Source organism: Cupressus sempervirens, chromosome 2 (genome assembly GCF_028749045.1).
Source record: "Cupressus sempervirens isolate cs-2001-9-10 chromosome 2, ASM2874904v1, whole genome shotgun sequence".
Taxonomy (NCBI): Eukaryota; Viridiplantae; Streptophyta; class Pinopsida; order Cupressales; family Cupressaceae; genus Cupressus; species Cupressus sempervirens.
In genome coordinates, this window is record NC_143119.1 from 531,328,207 (window position 1) to 531,350,523 (window position 22,317).

A 22,317-nucleotide genomic window follows, 5' to 3' on the forward strand; every position below is an offset into this window, starting at 1 on the left:
TCCATTAATTTGTCTCAATATAATCCTTTGCTATATATATATATATATATATATATATATATATATATATATATATATATATATATATATATATATATATATATATATATATCGACATAACCCTTGCACCCAACAAACGTGCAAGTGCTAGTATAATCATTACACACAAAAGAACATGAGCTATTTGTTGGACTGGAATATAGCTCACCTGATTTCTGAATAAAAGAAACCCACTCTCCTTGTTTTGGAAATGCGTCCATTTCTTTTTAAAAAAATCCCAAACTGGGTGGGGATTAATACGTGGTTGAACGAGAGTTCATTATTCAAAAGATTGGGCAGGAGACATGGGAGACAAAAATCACACCATGGACATAAGCAAACTAATGGCATAAAGTTTAAGGAGCAAAGTGACAACCAAGCCCACAAGCCAACTAAGGAAGTCAAACCTTAGTGTGTTGTTTAAGCCATGCACTCTTTGACTCACACCTAAATTAAACTTGTGTTGCCAACAATACAAACAAGACATGAATAACAATCATTTATTTACTATTGTTGGAACATAAAGAGTTCTCTAGTGCCATTGGTCTTGCCCATGAATCCACATAAACTTGCATTATTGGGGATCATAGTAGATTTTATCATAGAATACAAAGCACGATGCTCAATTCTTTTTGGTAGAATTCTATTCTACATACATGACTTCATTATGGAGTATAAAGTATTTTAATTGTAGAATACAATTTGATAAGTCTTACAAAATTGTTTACCTCAATTGTAATGAATGTCTTGGATCACTTCAAAATACCTTTTATTTTTATTTTTACTAAATTATTGATTTAGTAACTTTCATCTCAATTATTTCAGACTTTACTAATATTTGATCACTAAGTGAGACAACTAGTTAAAGGTTGTCCTCTTTAAAAGTGTTTAGTTACTTCATAGTTACTTCAAAGACCCTAGTAATATCTGATCTTAAACTTAAACAACTATTTGGAAAAAACCCTCTTAAAATGTCTTAAAATAAAAAAATTATAGTCTACAATTCATCTGATCTTAATCACTTTATAGAATTGGCAAATGTTTGATCTCCCACTTAAACAAGTATTTTGTGACCACCTTCTTAAAAAGTGTGCTTTTGCATTAAAAATATGATTATAAATGACAAAATCTTACAAGATGAATATAAAAAAAATTCTATTTTCTACAATTTGAATTAAACTCTATTTTATTTTCTATTTCTATCCCTCCCATTATAAATATGCTTTCAAATCTTTAAAAAAATATTTTTTCTATTTCTTACTCTATTTATATTAACTTAAAAATACAACTTTTTCAAAAACGTTTCTCTATTATTTTTCATAAAATTATACTTATGATTTACCATTTTTTTCTCCAAACAATTTGTGTTACTACAATTGAAGTTGTTCCTTTTAATTGTAACATGTCTTGCCACTACTAAAATTATCTGATGACAACTGAGTGAAATATCCTCGTGTTCCTATTTCCTTCCTGTATTTATTAATTTTTCTTTTAATACCATCCTGAAAATTTTGCTCTTGTTTGGAAATTAGAAAATTGTCCAATCTTAGTTGTCCACAAGTGTTGAAGGCACATGGTTGTCCGCCTCCAGCACTATCTATGGGACAACATATATGCACCATTATTCAATTTAAGTATAAAAGACTTGCACTATTTAACACTTGGGAGGGGTGCATATGTGTTGCCCCATATCCACTGGCATCCCATTGTAGATGCAGAGACCAAAGGTAAGACATTCAATGCCTGCAATTGTTTGTACGAGGCGGCAGTCTTTCTCCTCGAAAGCCACTGTTTTCTTTCTCCTTTAATCCATTGCTTCTGTTTTTTCGACGTTAATTACTCTGATCATTTATACGGTGGTCCAATTGCTGTCCTGCATTGACTGAATGACTGAATGACTTTAATGAAGGAAAAAAACTGTACAGATTTGACGTTCTTAATTTCCCAGTAAAGCCTATCTCTTTTAATTCTATGTTTAACCAGAAAAAACGCATATTTGCAGTTCACCATTAATATGAAATTGAAACCCTAAGACAATCAGGCGCTGCCTTGTACGATTTTTGACCACAAGAGAATACCTCCTCTCCAACCGTTGAAATAACTCGTCAACAGCAATTCCAATGCGCCCATTTCAGGACTGGTAGTCAAAGCTGTGAAACCCTAACCCTAGGCGAAGGCGTGAAACCCTTCTCCTACCCCTCTTTTCTACATATACAGAAGACGCAATTATCAATGAAGATTGCCCCCAGGGCCATTTGAATGGCTCAACCTAAGATATGGCCGTGTCCTTGAAATACGGCTCGCTCATGTCTCTTCCCAAATCGGCTATTTTTCTGCAATTGTGTTTTTTCCCAAAGAATTCTTCAAATTTTATGATTTGGCGTTTGCTACCAGATCTCCGTCACAGAAATATTAAGATTGGAATCCTTTGGATTTGTTAGAGAGGAGGAAGTTTTTGCAGCGGTGAGCTCTGTTTGTGAAAATAGCAGGAAGGGCCTCGTTGATGTTAATGTTAGCGAAGCTGTAGCGTCGCTTACCTCTGCTATTATTTGGCGAATTTTGGCTGGTACTAAATTTTCTGATGTGTAAATGGTCGGCAAAGGGAAAGAAGTCAGAGCTATGGTACATGAGGTTACTGGTACTATGGCGGCGATTAATATTGGAGACTTTATTCCTTACATAGACTGGTTGGACTTGCAAGGTATCAAGAAAAAAATGAAAAATGTTCATGCATTTGTCGACAGAGTAGTGCAGAAAAATAATGGATGAACTTGTTAGTTTAAGAAAATCGCAGTCCGCAGCTGTAAAAGACATCCTTGATGTGCTTCTGGAAATGACTGATATGCAAGATATCGAAGCCATTATTTTTGTGTGCTCCTCTGTTCAATTCGCTGCTTTTTAAACCTTAATTTTAAAGAAAAAGCTTGAAGAACAAGCACGCTCCAGTCAAAATACCGGGTGTTCAGGTCTCAGATCTGATGTATTGACCAGAAAATAATAAGATTTCATTGCCAGATTATGCGAATTCAATGGAAAAGTGTCAAGTGACTGTGGCAATGTGCAGGTTCTGTTAATGGCAGCAATGGAGAGAAGAACTACCTGTTTAGGATGGAAAATGGTGAGAAACCCTCGCATTGCGAAGAAGATTCAGCGTGTTAGAGGAGGGAAGGAAGGCCTTGTACGAGAATCTCATCTTTCTCGCATGGAATATAAAAGGTCATTGAGAGGTTGAGATTGTTGGGCTGATGCCGATCATGCCCTATTGGGTTTATTTTACCTCAATGCAACTGTATTATATTAAAGTTTATTAATGTTTTTAACTTTCTTTTTAATCTGACATCAAAGCTTGAAGTAATGGGGTTTTGGAAAAATTGCACGAAAGTTGAATGCATTAGGATGAGCAAGATAGATTAGTTGTAAGGCTATGTTCTACTTCATTAAAAAAAAATTATTTTTAGGAAGTTATAATGATTTGTATGTAAGAACAATTTTAATGTAAGAAAGTGAGGGAAGAATTGTTCATTTGGTATTAAAACTAGTTTCTCACTATGAAATTATGTTTTTTCATATTTTGATTTGAGAGTGTTTTTTATTTTTATTTTTTTGTTAGAGTATTTTATTTATTAAATTATCTTTTTTCCATTCTTAAGATTTTACTTTATGCACATGTATTTCTATTTAATAATTAAATATTAATAATTAAATGTTATTTACCTTTTAGGGTTTTCCTATTAGAGTTTTACGATTTCCTTTATTATTATTGAACCATGATATTTTCATTCATTCTTTTAGTTTGATAAATATTCTTCTATTTTTTCAGAGTCAAACCTTTGCCTTCACTTGTCTTTCTCTTCTCTATGACAGGTTCTTGTGTGCAGGTGTCTACTAGATTTGTGGATTTGTTTTCATCAAATCCTTCATGGTATTAGAGTTGGATCTTCTGTACCCTGTTCTTATTTAGAGAAAAATAGAAATGAGGGTTTCAGAATAGATTTGGCTATTTTCATAGATTTTTTTATGAAAATTGGGAGGTCTCTGAATTTCAGAGCACTTTGAGGCCAAACAGACCCCACAATTGGATTCAAAGGATGTCAGAACCTCCATTTCCATTTAAAATATGCTTATTTTGGCCAACATTACATTCTGTGGAAAAAATGTGTTTTTGCCTACCAAGGTCGTATGACCCTTGGCATGCATTTCGATGTTTTTTTTATCAAAAAAATTTAAAACATTTTTCAAAAAACGTGTGGTTACAAAAACATCGTACGACTGGAGCTCTGTTGCCATGCCACCAGAGCAACACCGCCACCTCCTTCCTCCACTTGTGCTTCGCTAACTCCCACCCACTCGTAGCTCGCACACCGTTGCTATTGATGCCTTTCCCTGTGCACCACTCCTGCTCTGCCCAACCCTCCTACAATCACATGGGGGCCTAGGGGCTTAAGAATAAGCCCCAAAGTTTTTTTTTTGTAATATTTTTTTTGCAAATTTAGGGTTCATATCAGTTTTTTGGCTCTAACTAGAGCATACGAAGGCATTTTTGGGCAAACAAGATATCGTTGAAAAGTTGATTCCAAGATGGACGTGATGGTGTGTTTTTTTTATAGATTTTTTTCTAGTTTGGTACCTTTTTTTTTTAGTCAAAATCATATTATTCTTTTTGCATTCTAAGGGCATAACTTGCTCGTTTTAGCTTTGTTTTTCGATCTGAAAGAAGTGTCGGAAAGATCTTCTCGAGAACTTTCCAGATTCTTTGTTATTTTCATTAGTTATTTTCAAAGGTATATGTGATTCTCAAACTGAATCTTTTTTTCTCTTTGCTTGTATACGCATCCTTTTTAGCATCTGAGGTACAATTTTTTGCATTATGGGGGGTGTTTTATATTATTATTTCTTTCATTTACATTAGTAAACTTGAACTTTTCAAAAAAATCAAACACCTAAAATAATGGTCGAGACCTCTTCTTGTCTAGTTCCTCTAAACCCACATAACTATCATACATGAACATCTTCTATGACACGACTTCTCCGTTCAAAGGATTTGTGGTCTTATTTAGATAAAGTACAACCAATTTCACAAAAGCCTTTTGAGGTAATGAAACACATGAATAAAATGGATGAGGCCATGAGTTTGATTTTTTTGAATGTTTCAAATAGCTTGTAGTTTCATCTTGATGGGTTGAATTCCCCTTGAGAAATGTGGGCCAAGTTCAAGGACTTAATAGGTACCATCAATGAGTTAAAGGCATTTCAGATTGAGGCAAAGTTTTCATCACTTGTACCAGATACTTTTTCCTCTACTAAGGACTTTCCGATGAGGATTAAACAACAAAGATATTTATTACAAGGTTGTTGAAAAATGAAGAGTACTAATAAGGAGTATATTTATCTGACACTATCAAAGATTTGAGGAAACTTTCATATTTTATGTTCTACCTTCCATCCCACTATGGATGCTTGGGGTCGTAGATTTACAATGCCCACTTTTGAGGTATTTTGTGATTGGTTGACTAGAGAACAAGCCAAACTTTCACAGTTGGACTCTCTTACAGGACCAAAGAACCAGGCATTGGTTTATCAGACATCTATAGGGAAGCCAAAGCAAAAACCAAAGCTCAAATCAAATACAACAGGTGGTAAGAGTTCCTCCAAGCCTTCTCCTAGATCAAATGCTTGAAAATCCACTCCAAAGGGTAAACCATCTAAGTCTGGTGAGTCTTCCTCCAAGACTAAGAAGTTTACAAGTGATCCTTGTAGCTTTTTGTGGCAAGGAAGGACATCTAGTTTCTAGTGTTAGAAATGTCTTGAGGCTTTAGAGGAGGCCATGTAGCAGCATACTATTGCTTCTCTGAAGCCACTACCTCCTCCTTTAGGGAAAGAACATGCTTTTTCTACACGAGCATTGTCTTCATCAACTACTTGGATTCTTGATTTAGGTGCTTCCCACCATATGACATGTTGGGATGAAAAATTGCATGCTTCAATTTTAGTCCCATTGCAAATTTTGAGTCAATTCAAGCTGTTTGAATGCCCTTAAATGCAAATGTACCTGACTGTACCTGTAAATCCCTAGAGGTGTTCAATGTTTCTAACACCTTTCATTCAGCTTGTCTAAGTGTTCCATGAAGTTAAACTGACATTCCAAGCTGTTTGGCGAAGTCCTATTTTGGGTGCATTTCAAATCTTCATTTTGACCTAAGTGTCAAATAGTGATAGGAGGCCTTGTTTGCAAGTGAATATCTTGCACCCAGAAATGTTTTGTGATTCACCACTTTGGGAGTGTCTAGTGTCCATATCCAAGAACCTATGTTTCAGATTTTGAGTCATTTCGAGTCCATTTGACTAGGTTTTGAATCCCTCAAAGTTAGTCTTTTAAATGTCATGCTGATGCACATTGCACATAATTCTGGGAAGCCCTGTTTGACAGACTATAAATTTTCACCAGTTGACCCAAATGATAAAATTATTTCTCTATCATATTAGGGGTCAGAGACTTTATATCTTCCAGATTTGGACTTATGACGAATCCATTTGATCAGTTTTCAAAAGCGATTCCATTTGCAATTTCTAAAAGTTTCACTAGTAACTAGAAGTGTAGATTGATCGGGAGCCCTGTTCGGGATGTCATATCTTTTTCCCTGTGAATGATAGGACCAAATGGTTTGTATCATTGTATTTTCCTCTTAAAATACTCCAAGTGTGTCAGTTTGTAAGTCATGACGAATCCATATGCACACTTTTCTAGGTCCATTTTGTTGGCAAAAAATGCTTTCTATTAGCATGTCCAGTTTGTAAAATTTTGAGTAGCCTACTTTGACTGATCGCCATTTGCACCCTGTGATTCGTCATGAACCCAAATCACATATTAATATTCACCTTATGACATGGAATCAGTGTCCCAGTTTTCGTTTCCCCATGTGCTCATTTGCCTAATTTTTCGAGCCAAATCCAAACCCAGTTTATGGTATTCTGACATGTTTTGGTACAGGTAATTCTTAAGGGGCGACTTTGATGGTCAATATCTTTTGACCTTGAATTCGTCATGAGACAAGATCCGACAGGATGTAAGTATGCGGAACAAAGAATCAACAGGTCAGATTTCAGAGCCTGGTTAAATGTTTGGATTAGTTTTTAAAGCCAACTGATAGGCCCTGTTAGCAAAAAAGTGACAGTTTGTGGATTAGTGGTAAAATGGTTTTCAATTGATTAATTATTGGTCGAACTTGATTCTAATCAGTTCAAGAGGCTTAATTGGTTATTTTTGGAGTTCAGTTGTTCGAAAACGAAATTTTTTTTTAGCCGGACCCACTTTGGGGCCTGACTAATTTTGTTAGGATTGATTGGGTTCGAATTAAGATATAAGGTATTAATCATTAATTGGAAAAAGATAAGCTAGGCCCAATGCCTACATCAGATGTTCACTGTGAGATAGATGGGAAGTCAAATTTTTATGTGTTTTCCATTTTAAACTAGGTTTCAAGAAGCCATGACAGAAAGAAGTATATATATATATATATATATATATATATATATATATAAGGGAGGATTGCTCACAAGCCTCATGTGTTGTAAGCCTGAGTTTGGACTGAGTTACCCAAATAGAATATTTTTCAAGTTTGGAAGATTGAAATGAAATAATGTAATAAATGGTTGAATCACATTTCAAAGAAGAAAAGAACATATAGGCGCAAAAATATGATATAAAAATGGTGGTTGGAGATAGAAATGGGGATTACCAATGAAAAGAGGTTTAATTGTTAGCCAAATTGCATAAAGGCTAAATTCAAATAAGATAGCATCCATGGAGCAGACGTTGACCCCACAATGGAAGGGGCAGCGTGCTTGGGACAGAGGAATACCACATAAAACAAAACCAACATAGAAAAAAGGTGCAGCCTGCAGTCAAAGCCAAAGTAGACAATAGAGAGACTCCACGCTTGAATGAAACTCTACCCACACCATAAAAAGAGCTTGCGTGAGTAGTAAAAGGCAAATGGCTGCCCATATTAGAAGGTTTCACTTTACATAAAGCATGCCGCAGTCAAACAGATGAACTCACGTATTGAAAGTGAGTAAAATGTTTTCAAAAAACAGAGAGCACCATGAAATATAGCGCAGAGCACCAGGAGAACATGCAATGAAAAGGAACCACGCACTCTAGAAAAGATGCCAAGCAGATTAAAGGGAAGTCGTAGGTCAAAAGCACCATCTTCAACAGCAGGGAAGCATCCAACAAAAGCCACAGCCTCCAACGCAAAAAGTAGCCCCAACTCACATCACTAGCAGCATCAAGCAAAAGAACCCCATGTAGGTAGTCAACCGCATAAGAAAGATGAAATAGCAGACAATCCACACTCAGAAATCCGAGGCACGACATGTAAAAAGAATAGCACTGATTGGTAGCAAGGCACATAAGGAACACCAACAGCTCTGTAGTAAGGAATGGAAACCTATGCTAAAGCAATGGAAGTTCTCATGTTGAGTGGAGGGCTTACGCATGGAAGCTGAACAAGCAATGAACTGGGGACATTAGTCCCACATCGCTTGTATGCAGGTGATTTAAATTATTTAAATACAAGTTTACTACAAATGCATTGTGTCTTATAGACACATGGCTTTTAAAAGCTGAGTTTCATGTGTGAGGGGCCCGCGGGTAAGACCCCGAGTATTTTGACCTGCGTGAAAATGAGAATTGGTGGTCTTGAGCGGATGATTGGGAGAAAAAACTTAAAGGCCTACGATCATATGTCCAACGTATAGGCGTAAAGGTAAAATAAAAGGGTTACGTTCCTTCGAAAATTGGAAATCCCATATAGTCATAAAGGAATTTCCAAAGCTTTCCGATGATACGCAGGAAAGAAGCTCACCGTATGAGCGTGAATGAAGTTTTGAGCTTCTCCGGTGCTATGTTCTAGGCCGTAGGAACATAAAGGGCAGCATACCCCATATGAGCGTAAAAGGGAAAATGATAGCGTGAGCGGAGGCACGTAAATCAAAATTTTCAGGGCTTCGGGGATAAGCTCGAAGTTGTAAGGACGTAAAAGGATGGTCAAGCGTATGAACGTAAAGAAAATTTCAAAAGCCTCCGGGGCTACGAGAAAGGCTTCAGGAAGATTAATTAATATTAAAATATTAAATAATTTAAAATATCTTAAATCTTGCTTAGTCAATCAGAGTTCGACATGTGGCAACAACGGATTGAAGGAGAGGATAAAGTGAAAATCAAAATGAAAGTTCAAAGATGATCTTCAAATGTATCAAATGAAAAATTTCAAATATTTAAAAATTTTATATAGTTTGACTATATAGATTTTTAAAAATTTTCATTTTAATAGCTCTATTTTGTCATGGAGGCCTATTTTTCAAATTGCCATATAAGGGGCAATTTTTATCAGAAATGGGTAGTGCAATATACCGTTGGAACCAGGAGAAGTTGTATTTTCTGAATTTGGGGTCAGATTTTGCACAGGTCTACACTGGTTCAGTCTGTAAGCAGTTTTATAAATTCTGGGGCATTCTCAGTGAAAGGAGCAGATTTGATCTCAGAGCATCAAAGTCAGTCAGAGAGTAGTTTTGAATATTGTTTAGAGTCGGTATGTGAAGAAAATCAGTTGTTGAAGATTTCCTTGGCTTTTTGAAATCATTTCTAAAAACTGATCTTCACTTTTACCATAGGTAAAGATCAAGAATCAAATCAGAAATTTGTTCAATCATAGTTTCAGATATTTGATGCTTTTATAGCCATAACTCAAAGGGATTTGATTCAGTATTTGAGGGAAAAGATTTGAAAGTTGTTTTGAACCTGTTGAGAAGGTTTTTCCAGGTTGACAGATGTCAGTTGCAGATTCAGATTTAGGAATTAACTTCTCCTATATCTTTCTTCTCTCACTTTTTGAAAGGGTTCCAATTCCTTGGAAGAAATCTGCTCATGACTGTGATACCAGATTTTGGATCCAGTTCTCGATGCATTTCCAATACTGAGACACCACACATTTCTTCAACAATTTCTGTTGTATGAACAACAGTAGGAAGGAATATACAGATAGGTCAGACATGTTAGGTGTTTTCATGTTTTGATTGCATGCATTTAAATGTATTGTTTCAAGGAAATTAATACAAAGGAACAAGAATTACATTAGTTTCATTCTAATTCTCATCTCCTTTATCAGTGATTTTCAATGTTTTACAATCTCTGAACAAAGAGCTTAGGTTGCAATTGTAGCTCCTTAAGGCTGTATGTTAGTTCACTATTGCTTATAACCTAAGGGGTTGTATAAATGCTTTAGAGAATCAACAGGGTCGCAGGTTTGCTAATGGGGATATCATGTAAGAATGAGGTTCAGATTGAGTATAGATGCCCATTTACAAGTTAGATGGATAGATCAGATATCTGAAGATACACATATGTCTCAGATATTCATATGCATGCATTTGATTCATGGATTTGCCCAATGGCTAAGCCACTGATCAGCTACAGGATCATTAGTTTCTTATTGCTGCATATCTGAGGGTTTGTTGAAATCAACATTATTAATCAAACGATCTTTACTTTTTATGTTGAAGGACTTAATTGTTTTGCCCTCACTCAGCTTATGAATATTCTAGATTTGCATTTTAGCTACTGCAGATCTGTGTCATTTCATGAGTTATTAGGAGATATGAGGGGTTTTCATCTACTTAATAGATTCAGGGATTTTTATTTGCACTGGTACGGTATCAATTGAATCTTAGGTCCACCCGCCTAGGTTTAGCAAAGCCTGAAGTAGAAGAAGGGTCAAGCCTTATAGTTGGCCCTGTGTCTGAAATGATATGTTGATAATGGGAGTTAGCTTCCCCTAGATGTGTCATGTTCTCATGGGGATAATTGAAAACCCTCCAGCGTTTTTAAACACCAACAAAATGGCGACTCTGCTAGGGATTGTATTGAATCTGTATGACAGACAAACCTTGAGAATTTGAAGAAGATTCAATACAATAGGAAGGATATGATACAACAGAAGGGTTGTGTGAGGTGTTTATCATTTCTCTGTTGATGTCTTATGTTCCTCAGTTAAGTTTTATCCATTTGCAGTAGTAATTGTGAGGTTGAATGAAAATTATATTGCTAAAAGGTGTTCATCTTTAGTCAATTCAGCCAGTCATTATTTTTAGAATACTGTTGTAAGATTAGAGTCAGAATTGTTGAACAAAGGTTTCTCTCTTCTAAGTGTTTTAAAGATTTGCAAATTTTACAAGTTGGAATTTCAATTCAGATCTGCCATGTTGTAAATCATTGTTTAAAATTTTTCTCACAATTTGTGAGTGGCGACTCTCTCTAAAGGATCTCTAAATCAGTGTAGATCGATTACCTATAAATGTTTTCAAGAGTTTTCAATTGAATCAAGTAGATCTTAAAGTTAGGTGAATTTGCAAGCAAGAAGAGAGATCTATTATAAGTTTATGACAAATAAGTTTGGAAGTGTCGTTTGATTTGCTGTTATAAAAGTTTTTGAAATGATAAATGCGAATCACTACTGTGATTTCATTTCTCTCCTCAAGGAGATGGAAACTTTGTAAGGTTATGATTAGTGGTGTAAAGAATTCAGATTAGCACCAGGCCAATTAGAAGATCAGTGGTTTCAGGCAGCAACACTTGAGGTATTTCATTTTCATGATGTTTTCTTGTCATGAAAGAAAGTAAGTTTTACATATGTGTTCTCCGTCAAGTGAAGTTTCAACACTAAGAAGAGGAGAATGGTTTTAAGGTTATACACTTCATTGGATTCAATTTCAGTTGGTTGTTTTTAAGTCTATGAAGTGTGTTTAAAGTTCATCGATAGAAGGGTATAGATCTTCTACTAATTATAAATCAAAAGTTATTATTGGTGAATGAGGTTCAAATTTTTTAAGAATATCAAGATTCATTTCACCTAATATGCAGTTGGTTAATGAAATGCCTAGATCCATTTCTACCAAACAGTATATGCCATTGAATTTCAATAGTATTCATGGTTTCCCAAATGTCATTCCTAATGATGTTAGGAAAAGTTTGTCTAAGTTTAGTGGGAGCCATCTTGTTTCAGCTAGTCATCATATTCAGATATTCAGTGATTTAATGGGTGACTATGAAATTGCTCATGAGGACATGCACATGAAGTTATTTGTTCAAACCTTGGAAGGTGATGCTAGAGACTGGTTTTCTTTTCGGCCAACGTGTTCTATTTCATCTTGGATTTAGTTGCATTCAACCTTCATGGAGAAATTCGGAGAGCGAGTAAGCATATCTGATTCTTATGACAAGTTCTTGAAGATTCACATTCAAGCTGATGAACTTGTCCCTAAATTTAATATCAAATTTTCAAGAATTTTGAATGAAATCCTTGAGAGTTATAGATCTGATGATCAAATGTGTTTAGCTATTTATTTTGATGCATTTGATAAGAAAATTAATTATCTACTAAGGGATAAAGAACCACATACATTATATCAGGCTTTTATGACTGCTAGGGATATTGAAAATAATATGAAATATGGATTGACTAGAGGTCATTTTGCCTTGAAAGATTGCCGATATAATGTGTATGAAAGAAAAATGGAACATAGTGTTGATATTTTAGTTTCAAAACAGAATGTCAACAGCCCTATTGTATGTTATAATCAGATTGAGAATTCAAATCAAAATGTGTGTATGAGAAAGGTTAGTCCCGTTGCAAATAAAAACACACATGTTCATGATGCTACAACAGTGAATAATATTTTAGACTCTGATAGGTTTCAACAATATATTGATTTTACAGATCAAACATTACTTACAGTAGCAAGTTCTCCTCATGACAGTTATGCATATGATGATGTTACTAATGTTTCCAATTTTGAAGTTGCTGAACCTAGATCTCAGTCTTGTGCAAGTAAGAAGGCTGAAAGTTATCTCTCTGACAATGAGTTTGGTATTGGTGATCCGACATGCCATGGAGAGTTAACACCAAGTGAAGAGCACAAGTCACAGTTATCTCAGTCACAATCAGAAGAACAAAGTGCACATGTTGATAATGTTTCAGAAGTAAATGGTAAGATGTATTATTTTAATCAATCATATAGGCAAGAATTGAACTCTCTTATTGAGAGGTTGCATTATGTTAATAATAAATTAGAAAGATATGCATCTCAATGTGGGTATGAAGAAGCTATAAGTCATCTTCTAAATGATGACAATGAAATTGTTTATCTGATGTACAATGAAGAAGCATCATATGAAGGAGATGATGAGAGTGGTTGCTCAAATCATAGTGAGGAAAATGACATAGTATATTCACCTTCATATGAGTCTGATCTTGATTGGGAGGAAGGAAGCAATGATGGCAGTGAATATTCATCTGAAGCTGAAGTTATGAATTCTTCCTCTGATTCTGAAAAGGAAAGTGCATCTCAGTTTTTGCGTCATACAAATCAGTCAGCCAATGAAGAAATTATGAGTGATTTGTCCTCAAAATATGAAGATAAGAAAATGTTGAGTCCAGTAAATGAATCCAAATTTGAAGATTTCAATGAAGAGTTGTCAAATGATTTTACATTAGACAATAAAGATTCAATGTATAGTGAGGTGTTTAGGGATGAATCACAGTCTATTTATAGTGGTTATCCTAAACAAGTTGATAAAGAAGATGTAACTGTGAACACTATATGTTGGGTAGAAGAAATAGAGGAGTCTTCATATAATTTTGACTTTTCTTCATACGCTGAAAGTTGCCATGAGGATAAAGTGGGTAGTGACTTTAAATTCTATAATAATGCTTTATATGATGATGCTTGTGAGGATGAGCAACCCATGTTCTATCCTAATGTGCAATGAGGATCCCTACATGGAGTCATTAACCCATTGTTTGAAGAAGACATGGAGGTTTCAGATTTAGTGGGGTTAGATGCAAATTGTGATACACTGTGATACTACAGCAATAAATTAGAATATTGTTCTTCTATTCCTGATGTTGAATTTGCTAATGATGCTATATTTGGTGATTGTGAAGATGAAGTGTTCGATGGATTTGTCTTTGAAGAGAAATTGACACTTCATGGTAAGTTCTATGATGATTCAAATGAGGTAAAAGCCAATCTGCACTTCAATTATGAGAATACATCAGAAGGTTATGAAACATTTTCGGATTGTGATAATGATGTTATATGTGAATATAAATCTAACAGCTCATTTGACATTCAGCTAGAAACATTTGAGAAAATGCAAAGTCAAGGTGAGTTAAAAATACATGATATATATAACTTTTTCTGTGAAGTTGAGAATGAGGACTTTGTGTTTCTACTAGACAGCTTGCATGAATCAGTCAGTAGGGATGAGTTTTAATTTTATGTCAACATTCATGAGCATGCTAATGTTATCTTTCATAGTGAGCAAGAAGTTAGGATTATGCCAAGTTTTAATATGCACTATGAAAGTGAAGGTATTTATTTTGTTTTGCCAAGTGATTTGCTATATGATGATAATATGATTGGTGAAACTGATAGGAGAAGTGATTTCAATTTACCTCATGAAAGTTTAGATGAGAATTATGTTTATGATAGAGGTAAACAATTTTGTTGAAGTTCGGTGGCCCGGGGCCATCGTATGTACATAATTTTAGTAGTGTAGTTGTTGTTTGCTTTCAATAAAGTTGTTTAGGAGAGTTTTTGAAGTTCAAGTGTGTGGTCTACTTCTCCCCAGAGATTTGGAATCTTGCCATGGCCATAGGGGGCATGCATCCCCAGACAGAGCCACTGTTGGGACGAAAAGTTGCATGCTTCAATTTTAGTCCCATTTCAAATTTTGAGTCAATTCAAGTTGTTTGAATGCCCTTAAAATGCGAATGTACCCGATTGTACCTGTAAAGCCCTAGAGGTGTTCAATGTTTCTAACACCTTTCATTCAGCCTGTCTAAGTGTTCCATGAAGTTAAACTAACATTCCAAGCTGTTTGGTGAAGTCCTATTTTGAGTGCATTTCAAATCTGCATTTTCACCTAAGTGTCAAATAATGATAGGACTTGTTTGCAAGTGAATATCTCGCACCCAGAAATGTTTTGTGATTCATCACTTTGGGAGTGTCTAGTATCCATATCCAAGAACCTATGTTTCAAACTTTGAGTCGTTTCAAGTCTGTTTGACTAGGTCTTGAATCCCTCAAAGTTGGTCTTTTAAATTTGTCATGCTAATGCACATTGCACATAATTCTGGGAAGCCCTGTTTGACAAACAATAAATTTTGACTAGTTGACCCAAATGATAAAATTATTTTTGTATCATATTCTAGGGGTCAGAGACTTTATATGTTCCAGATTTGAACTTATGACGAATCCGTTTGATCAGTTTTCAAAAGTGATTTCATTTGCAATTTCTAAAACTTTCACTGGTAACCAGAAGTGTAGATTGATCGGGAGCCTTGTTCGGGATGTCATATGTTTGTGCTTGTGAATGATAGAACCAAATGGTTTGTATCCTTGTATTGTGCTCTGAAAATGCTCCAAGTATGTCAGTTTGTAAGTCATGAGAAATCCATATGCACACTTTTCTAGGTCCATTCCGTTTGCAAAAAATGCTTTCTATCAGCATGTCCAGTCTGTAAAATTTTGAGTAGCCTACTTTGACTGATCGCCATTTGTGCCCTATGATTCATCGTGAACCCAAATCACATATTCATATTCACGTCATGACATAGAATCAGTGTCCCAGTTTTCGTTTCCCCATGTGCTCATTTGCATGGTTTTTCGAGCCAAATCCAAACCCAGTTTATGGTATTCTGACATGTTTTGGTACAGGTAATTCTGAAGGGGCGACTTTGATGCTCAATATCTTTTGACCTTGAATTTTTCATGAGACAAGATTCGATAGGATGTAAGTATGCGGAACAGAGAATCAACGGGACAGATTTTAGAGCCTAGTTAAATGTTTGGATCAGTTTTTAAAGCCAGCTAATAGGCCTTGTTAGCATAAAAGTGACAGTTTTTGGATTAGTTGTAAAATGGTTTTCAGTTGATTAATTAGTGGTTGAACTTGATTCTAATTAGTTCAAGAGGCTTAATTGGTTAGTTTTGGAGTTTAGTTGTTCAAAAATGATTTTTTTCTTTAGCCGGACCCACTTTGGGGCCCGACTAATTCTGTCAGGATTGATTGGGTTTGAAGTGAGATATAAGGTATTAATCATTAATTGGAAAAAGATAAGCTAGGCCCAATGTCTACATCAGATGTTCACTGTGAGATAGATGGGAAGTCAGATTTTTATGTGTTTTCCATTTTAAACCGAGTTTCAAGAAGCCATGACAGAAGGAATTATATATAAAATTATATATATATATATATATATATATAAGGGGAGGATTACTCACAAGCCTCATGTGTTGTAAGCCTGAGTTTGGACTGAGTTACCCAAATATAATATTTTTCAAGTTTGGAAGATTGAAATGAAATAATGTAATAAATGGTTGAATCACATTTCAAAGAAGAAAAGAAAATATAGGCGCAAAAATATGATTATAAAAATGGTGGTTGGAGATAGAAATGGGGATTACCAATGAAAAGAGGTTTAATTGTTAGCCAAATTGCATAAAGGCTAAATTCAAATAAGATAGCATCTTTGGAGCAGACGTTGACCCCAGAATGGAAGGGGTAGCGTGCTTGGGATAGAGGAATACCACATAAAAAAAAACTAACATAGAAAAAAGGTGCAGCCTACAGTCAAAGCCAAAGTAGACAATAGAGAGACTCCACGCTTGAATGAAACTCTGCCCACACCATAAAAAGAGCCTGAATGAGTAGTAAAAGGCAAATGGCTGCCCATATTAGAAGGTACCACTTTACACAAAGCATGCCACAGTCAAATAGATGAGCTCACGTATTGAAAGTGAGTAAACTATTTTCAAAAAACAGAGAGCACCATGAAATATAGTGCTGAGCACCAACAGAACATGCAATGAAAAGAAACCACACACTCTAGAAAAGATGCCAAGCAAATTAAAGGGAAGTCGCAAGTCAAAAGCACCATCTTCAACCCTAGGGAAGCATCCAACCAAGCCACAACCTCCAAGGCAAAAAGCAGCCCCAACTCACGTGACTAGCAGCATCAAGCAAAAGAACCCCATGTAGGCAGTCAATGGCATAAGAAAGATGAAATCCAACAGACAATCCACACTCAAAAATCAGAGGCACGACATGTCAAAAGAATAGCACTGATTGGCAGCAAGGCACATAAGGAATGCCAGTAGCTCCGTAGTAAGGAATGGAAACCTACGCTAAAGCAATGGAAGTTCTCATGTTGAGTGGAGGGCTTACGCATGGAAGCTGAACAAGCAATGAACTGGGGACATTAGTCCCACATCGCCTGTATGCAGGTGATTTAAATGATTTAAATACAAGTTTACTACAAATGTATTGTGTCTTATAGACACACGGCTTTTAAAAGCCAAGTTTCATTTGTGAGGGGCCCACGGGTAAGACCCCAAGTATTTTGACCTGCGTGAAAATGAGAATTGGTGGTCTTGAGTGGATGATCGGGAGTAAAAACTTAAAGGCCTACGATCATACACCCAACGTACAAGCATAAAGGTAAAATAAAAGGCTTACGTTCCTTTGAAAATTGGAAATCTCGTATAGTCGTAAAGGAATTTCTAAAGCTTTTCGACGATAAGCAGGAAAGAAGCTCACCATTTGAGCGTGAATGAAGTTTTAAGCTTCTCTGGTGCTACGTCCGAGGTCGTAAGAATGTAAAGGGCAGCGTTCCTCATATGAGCATAAAAGGAAAAATGATAGCGTGAGCGGAGGCACGTAAATCAAAATTTTCAGGGCTTCGGAGATACGCTTGAAGTTGTAAGGACGTAAAAGGATGGTCAAGCGTATGAACGTAAAGAAAATTTCAAAAGCCTCTAGGGCTATGAGAAAGGCTTGAAGAAGATTAATTAATATTAAAATATTAATTAATTTAAAATATCTTAAATCTTGCTTAGTCAATTAGAGTTCGATATGTGGCAACAGCGGATTGAAGGAGAGGATAAAGTGAAAATGAAAATGAAAGTTCAAAGATGATCTTCAAACGCATCAAATGAAAAATTTCAAATATTTAAAAGTTTTATATAGTTTGACTATATAGATTTTTTAAATTTTTCATTTTAATAGCTCTATTTTGTCATGGAGGCTTGTTTTTCAAATTGCCATATCAGGGGTGATTTTTATCAGAAATGGGTAGTACGATATACCGTCGGAACTAGGAGAAGTTGAATTTTTTGAATTTGGGGTCAGATTTTGTATAGGTCTACACTAGTTCAATCTATAAGTAGTTTTATAAATTCTGGGGCATTCTCAGTGGAAGGAGCAGATTTGATCTCAGAGCATCAAAGTCAGTTAGAGAGCAGTTTTGAATATTGTTTAGAGTCGGTATGTGAAGAAAATTAGTTGCAGAAGATTTCCTTGGCTTTTTGAAGTCATTTTTAAAAACTAATCTTCACTTTCACCATAGGTAAAGATCAAGAATCAAATCAGAAATTTGTTCAATCACAGTTTTAGATTTTTGATGCTTTTAGAGCCATAACTGAAAGGGATTTGATTCAGTATTTGAGGGAAAAGATTTGAAAGTTGTTTTGAACCTGTTGAGAAGGTTTTTCCAGGTTGACAGATGTTAGTTGAAGATTCAGATTCAAGAATTAACTTCTCCTATATCTTTCTTCTCTCACTTTTTGAAAGGGTTCCAATTCCTTGGAAGAAATCTGCTCATGACTGTGATACCAAATTTTGGATCCAGTTCTTGATGCATTTCCAATACTGAGACACCACACATTTCTTTAGCAATTTCTCTTGTATGAACAACAGTAGGAAGGAATATATAGATAGTTCAGACATGTTAGGTGTTTTCATGTTTGGATTGCATGCATTTAAATGTATTGTTTCAAGGAAATTAATACAAAGGAACAAGAATTACATTAGTTTCATTCTAATTCTCATCTCCTTTATCAGTGATTTTCAATGTTTTCCAATCTCTGAACAAAGAGCTTAGGTTATAATTGCAACTCCTTAAAGCTGTATGTTAGTTCACTATTGCTTATAACCCAAGAGGTTGTATAAATGCTTTAGATAATCAATAGGGTTGCAGGTTTGCTAATGGGGATATCATGTAAGAATTAGGTTTAGATTGAGCATAGATGTCCATTTACAAGTTAGATGGATAGATTAGATATCTGAAGATACACATATGTCTCAGATATTCATATGCATGCATTTGATTCATAGATATGCCCAATGGCTACGACACTGATCACCTATAGGATCATTAGTTTCTTACTGCTGCATATCTAAGGGTTTGTTGAAATCAACATTATTAATCAAACGATCTTTACTTTTTATGTTGAAGGACTTAATTGTTTTGCCCTCACTCAGCTTATGAATATTCTAGATTTGCATTTTAGCTACTATAGATCTGTGTCATTTCATGAGTTATTAGGAGATATAAGGAGTTTTCATCTGCTTAATAGATTCAAGGATATGTTTTTACACTGGTACGATATCAATTGAATCTTAGGTCCACCTGCCTAGGTTTAGCAGAGCCTAAAGTAGAAGAAGGGTCAAGCCTTATAGTTGGCCCTGTGTCTAAAATGATATGTTGATAATGGGAGTTAGCTGCCCCTAGATGTGTCATGTTCTCATGGGGATAATTGAAAACCCTCCAGCATTTTCAAACACCAACATGACACAATCACCTAATTTTGTTACCTCACTTGCTCAAAGTGTTATGACATAGATTACAGTTTGTGACTCTGTACAACTTTTTGTTTCAAGTTCAGGCACTATCTCTTTCAAGGGTGGTTCACTACAAGATGTTCTCTTGGTTCTGGCCATTTTTATGAACTTCCTATCTACCTTTGAGTTTTGTCATTCTATCTTTGGTAAGACAACTAAGTTCTCATCACACTATGTGGTTATTTGATATCTCCATGATCCTAACTTGGTTGCTACTACTAGAAGTGTTGATCTTTAGTCTCACTTGTATAAATTTTATAGCTTTGAGAGCTTGGATTTTATAGGTGTAATCACCTAAAAATGGTCATCTAGACTATTAGCCCCCTTCTCAACATTTTGGTTAAATTAATTAATCATTTACCTAGACCAAATTACTAAAAACTAATTAATTATATTATAACCTATAGTTTGAATATGCTATCTTAAGTTCATTATTTTATTAAAAGAACATGTCCCCATTTAATTAAATAAAAGGTCCCATTCTTCTAAGCCACTTAATGTGCACACATAAGGTCCTTTTCTATTTTACAAATTAAAAGAAAAGGCTTTGTGACTTTTGTCTTATATGGGAAGTCAACATCTATTTTATTAGTTGACTTGCTTATGCACACGGATCACTCCTATTTTCAAACTTCACCCTTGATTCTCCATCATCTTGACCTTGATCTCCACATTCGTACAACTTTGAGAGAGAGAGAGAGAGAGAGAGAGAGAGCTTTCTCCTTCAAAGGATCCACACTATTGAGTATTGTTATGTTGCAGGTTTATCATTAGAATTCTTGAGAGTTTTTGTAGAGAACTTCTACTTCTTATCTCATTTTCTCATCCATCACATGCTATCTTAGAATTATATTGTATAGTATTTTAATTTGTTTGCAACATAGTAATTAGTTTGGTTTTTAATACTCTCATTCTTGTTAACATAGCTGCACTTTGTTTTTCATACTTGTTTACTTCACATTTGCATTGCATTCTTGTGACATTCTTTGTGGAGATTTTCATTCTTGCATATTATCTCTAAGAGAACCTCTTATTGCATGGTTTACTAGTAAGAAGAGTATCTCTAAGGCTCATCTAAGAGCCTTCTTATGCTTGGAACATACTCTCTTGCACTCTATGGATATGAAGCTCTACGTCGGCATTCGAGCAATCCAAAATCATGAAATCACTTGGATAGAATGGTTTAGAGTGTGACACAAATATAGTGTAAATTTTTGGCACCCACCATGGCACAGAATGTCTTAGTTTTGCTCTTCATCTTGCTGCATTTCCACATTTTCTACATTTTCTTCGCAAATTTACTTTTTTTATAGTTGCAAATTTCAGGCAATACTTTTCTAGTATCGTGTGATGTTTGTTAGTATTGTAGTGTGACACTTTTCTTATAAAAGTATCGCACCCTAATACTAAACTATATTGCTCCAGTATAGACAATTTTGTCGCCTGACTTAGGCAGAAATATTACACAGGAAGATTATGTCATGCAAATATACTAAGAAGTATCACACAACAAACTTCTAGCAAAAACTATTTCCTAGCTTGAATTTTCTTGTTGATTGAGTTGTTTGGTCAGTTTCTTGGTTGTTTCTTGCTGCTTGCTGGATTTTACAGGTTTATGATTGTTTGACTATAGACTATTTGTAGATTTCATGCTATTTTCAGACTAACTTGTGGGGCTAATGGTTGTGCTTGTAGGTTGTTACTTTGAAACATTTTTATATATTCTTTGAAAAGAATGCATGTCAAAGCTTCAAATGCACAAGGGCTACTAAAATTTTGTTGTAGGGCTTCCCAATGCATAAAAACCTAATCTTTCTTGTTTATCTCTTTTATTCCATATGCAATAGTACTACTAGTTGTTTTAATTTTATAGGAACATTAAACTTGTAATCAAGATTCTTTGGTAATAGGAGAGTATGCTCTTCACCCTTGTGGAGAATCATAAATTTTGACTTGCCTTTGAATTTTGAAAGCAAGGGGACAATTGAAGCTTCTTGATGTGTTTGGGGGAAACAATTGGAATAGGAGAGTATGCTCTTCACCCTTGTGGTAAATCAAGAAATCTTGACTTTCAAAAGTAGATCCACTTCTTGTTTAGTCTAGAATCTTTTAGAGGGCTTGCTCTTGGAAAACCAAGAGGAACGATCCAAGTGGGGACAAGCGAACCTAACTATTCTAACCCACTATAAACTCAAGGCTATCAAGGACACAAAACCTTGATAAACATATTGTTTGTCTTCACTTAGTGTGATTACTTGTGAGATTGGGACCATGAGAAAAATGCTAAAAAAGAATGCTTAAGGTGCTCTTGTGGTCGTGAGGCCTATTACCCACTACAAGGTGGGTTGTTCCTTAATTGGGTGCAAGAGTAACATTATGAATGGAAACCCTTTTTAAAGGTTAGAAGCTACCCTTTTTTGTTGCTCAACTTCTTGGTGCAAGGATTGATCCTAGTGGACTATCCAAACCACCCCAAAATTTTACACTCACCATCTGTGTTCCCATTGGTTGTGCTTATGAAATTTCCATGAAAA

At 35.3% G+C, this 22,317-nt stretch overlaps 1 long non-coding RNA gene across 1 annotated transcript; it reads right to left on the minus strand.

Moving 5' to 3' along the window:
* Positions 1-1,539: 1,539 nt before the first annotated feature.
* LOC149573298 (uncharacterized) lies at positions 1,540-2,441 on the minus strand. The gene is made up of 2 exons (XR_016359655.1): positions 2,118-2,441; positions 1,540-1,921 (listed from the first exon to the last, which is right to left on the minus strand). It is a non-coding gene; the product is annotated as an uncharacterized LOC149573298 (long non-coding RNA).
* Positions 2,442-22,317: the final 19,876 nt, after the last annotated feature.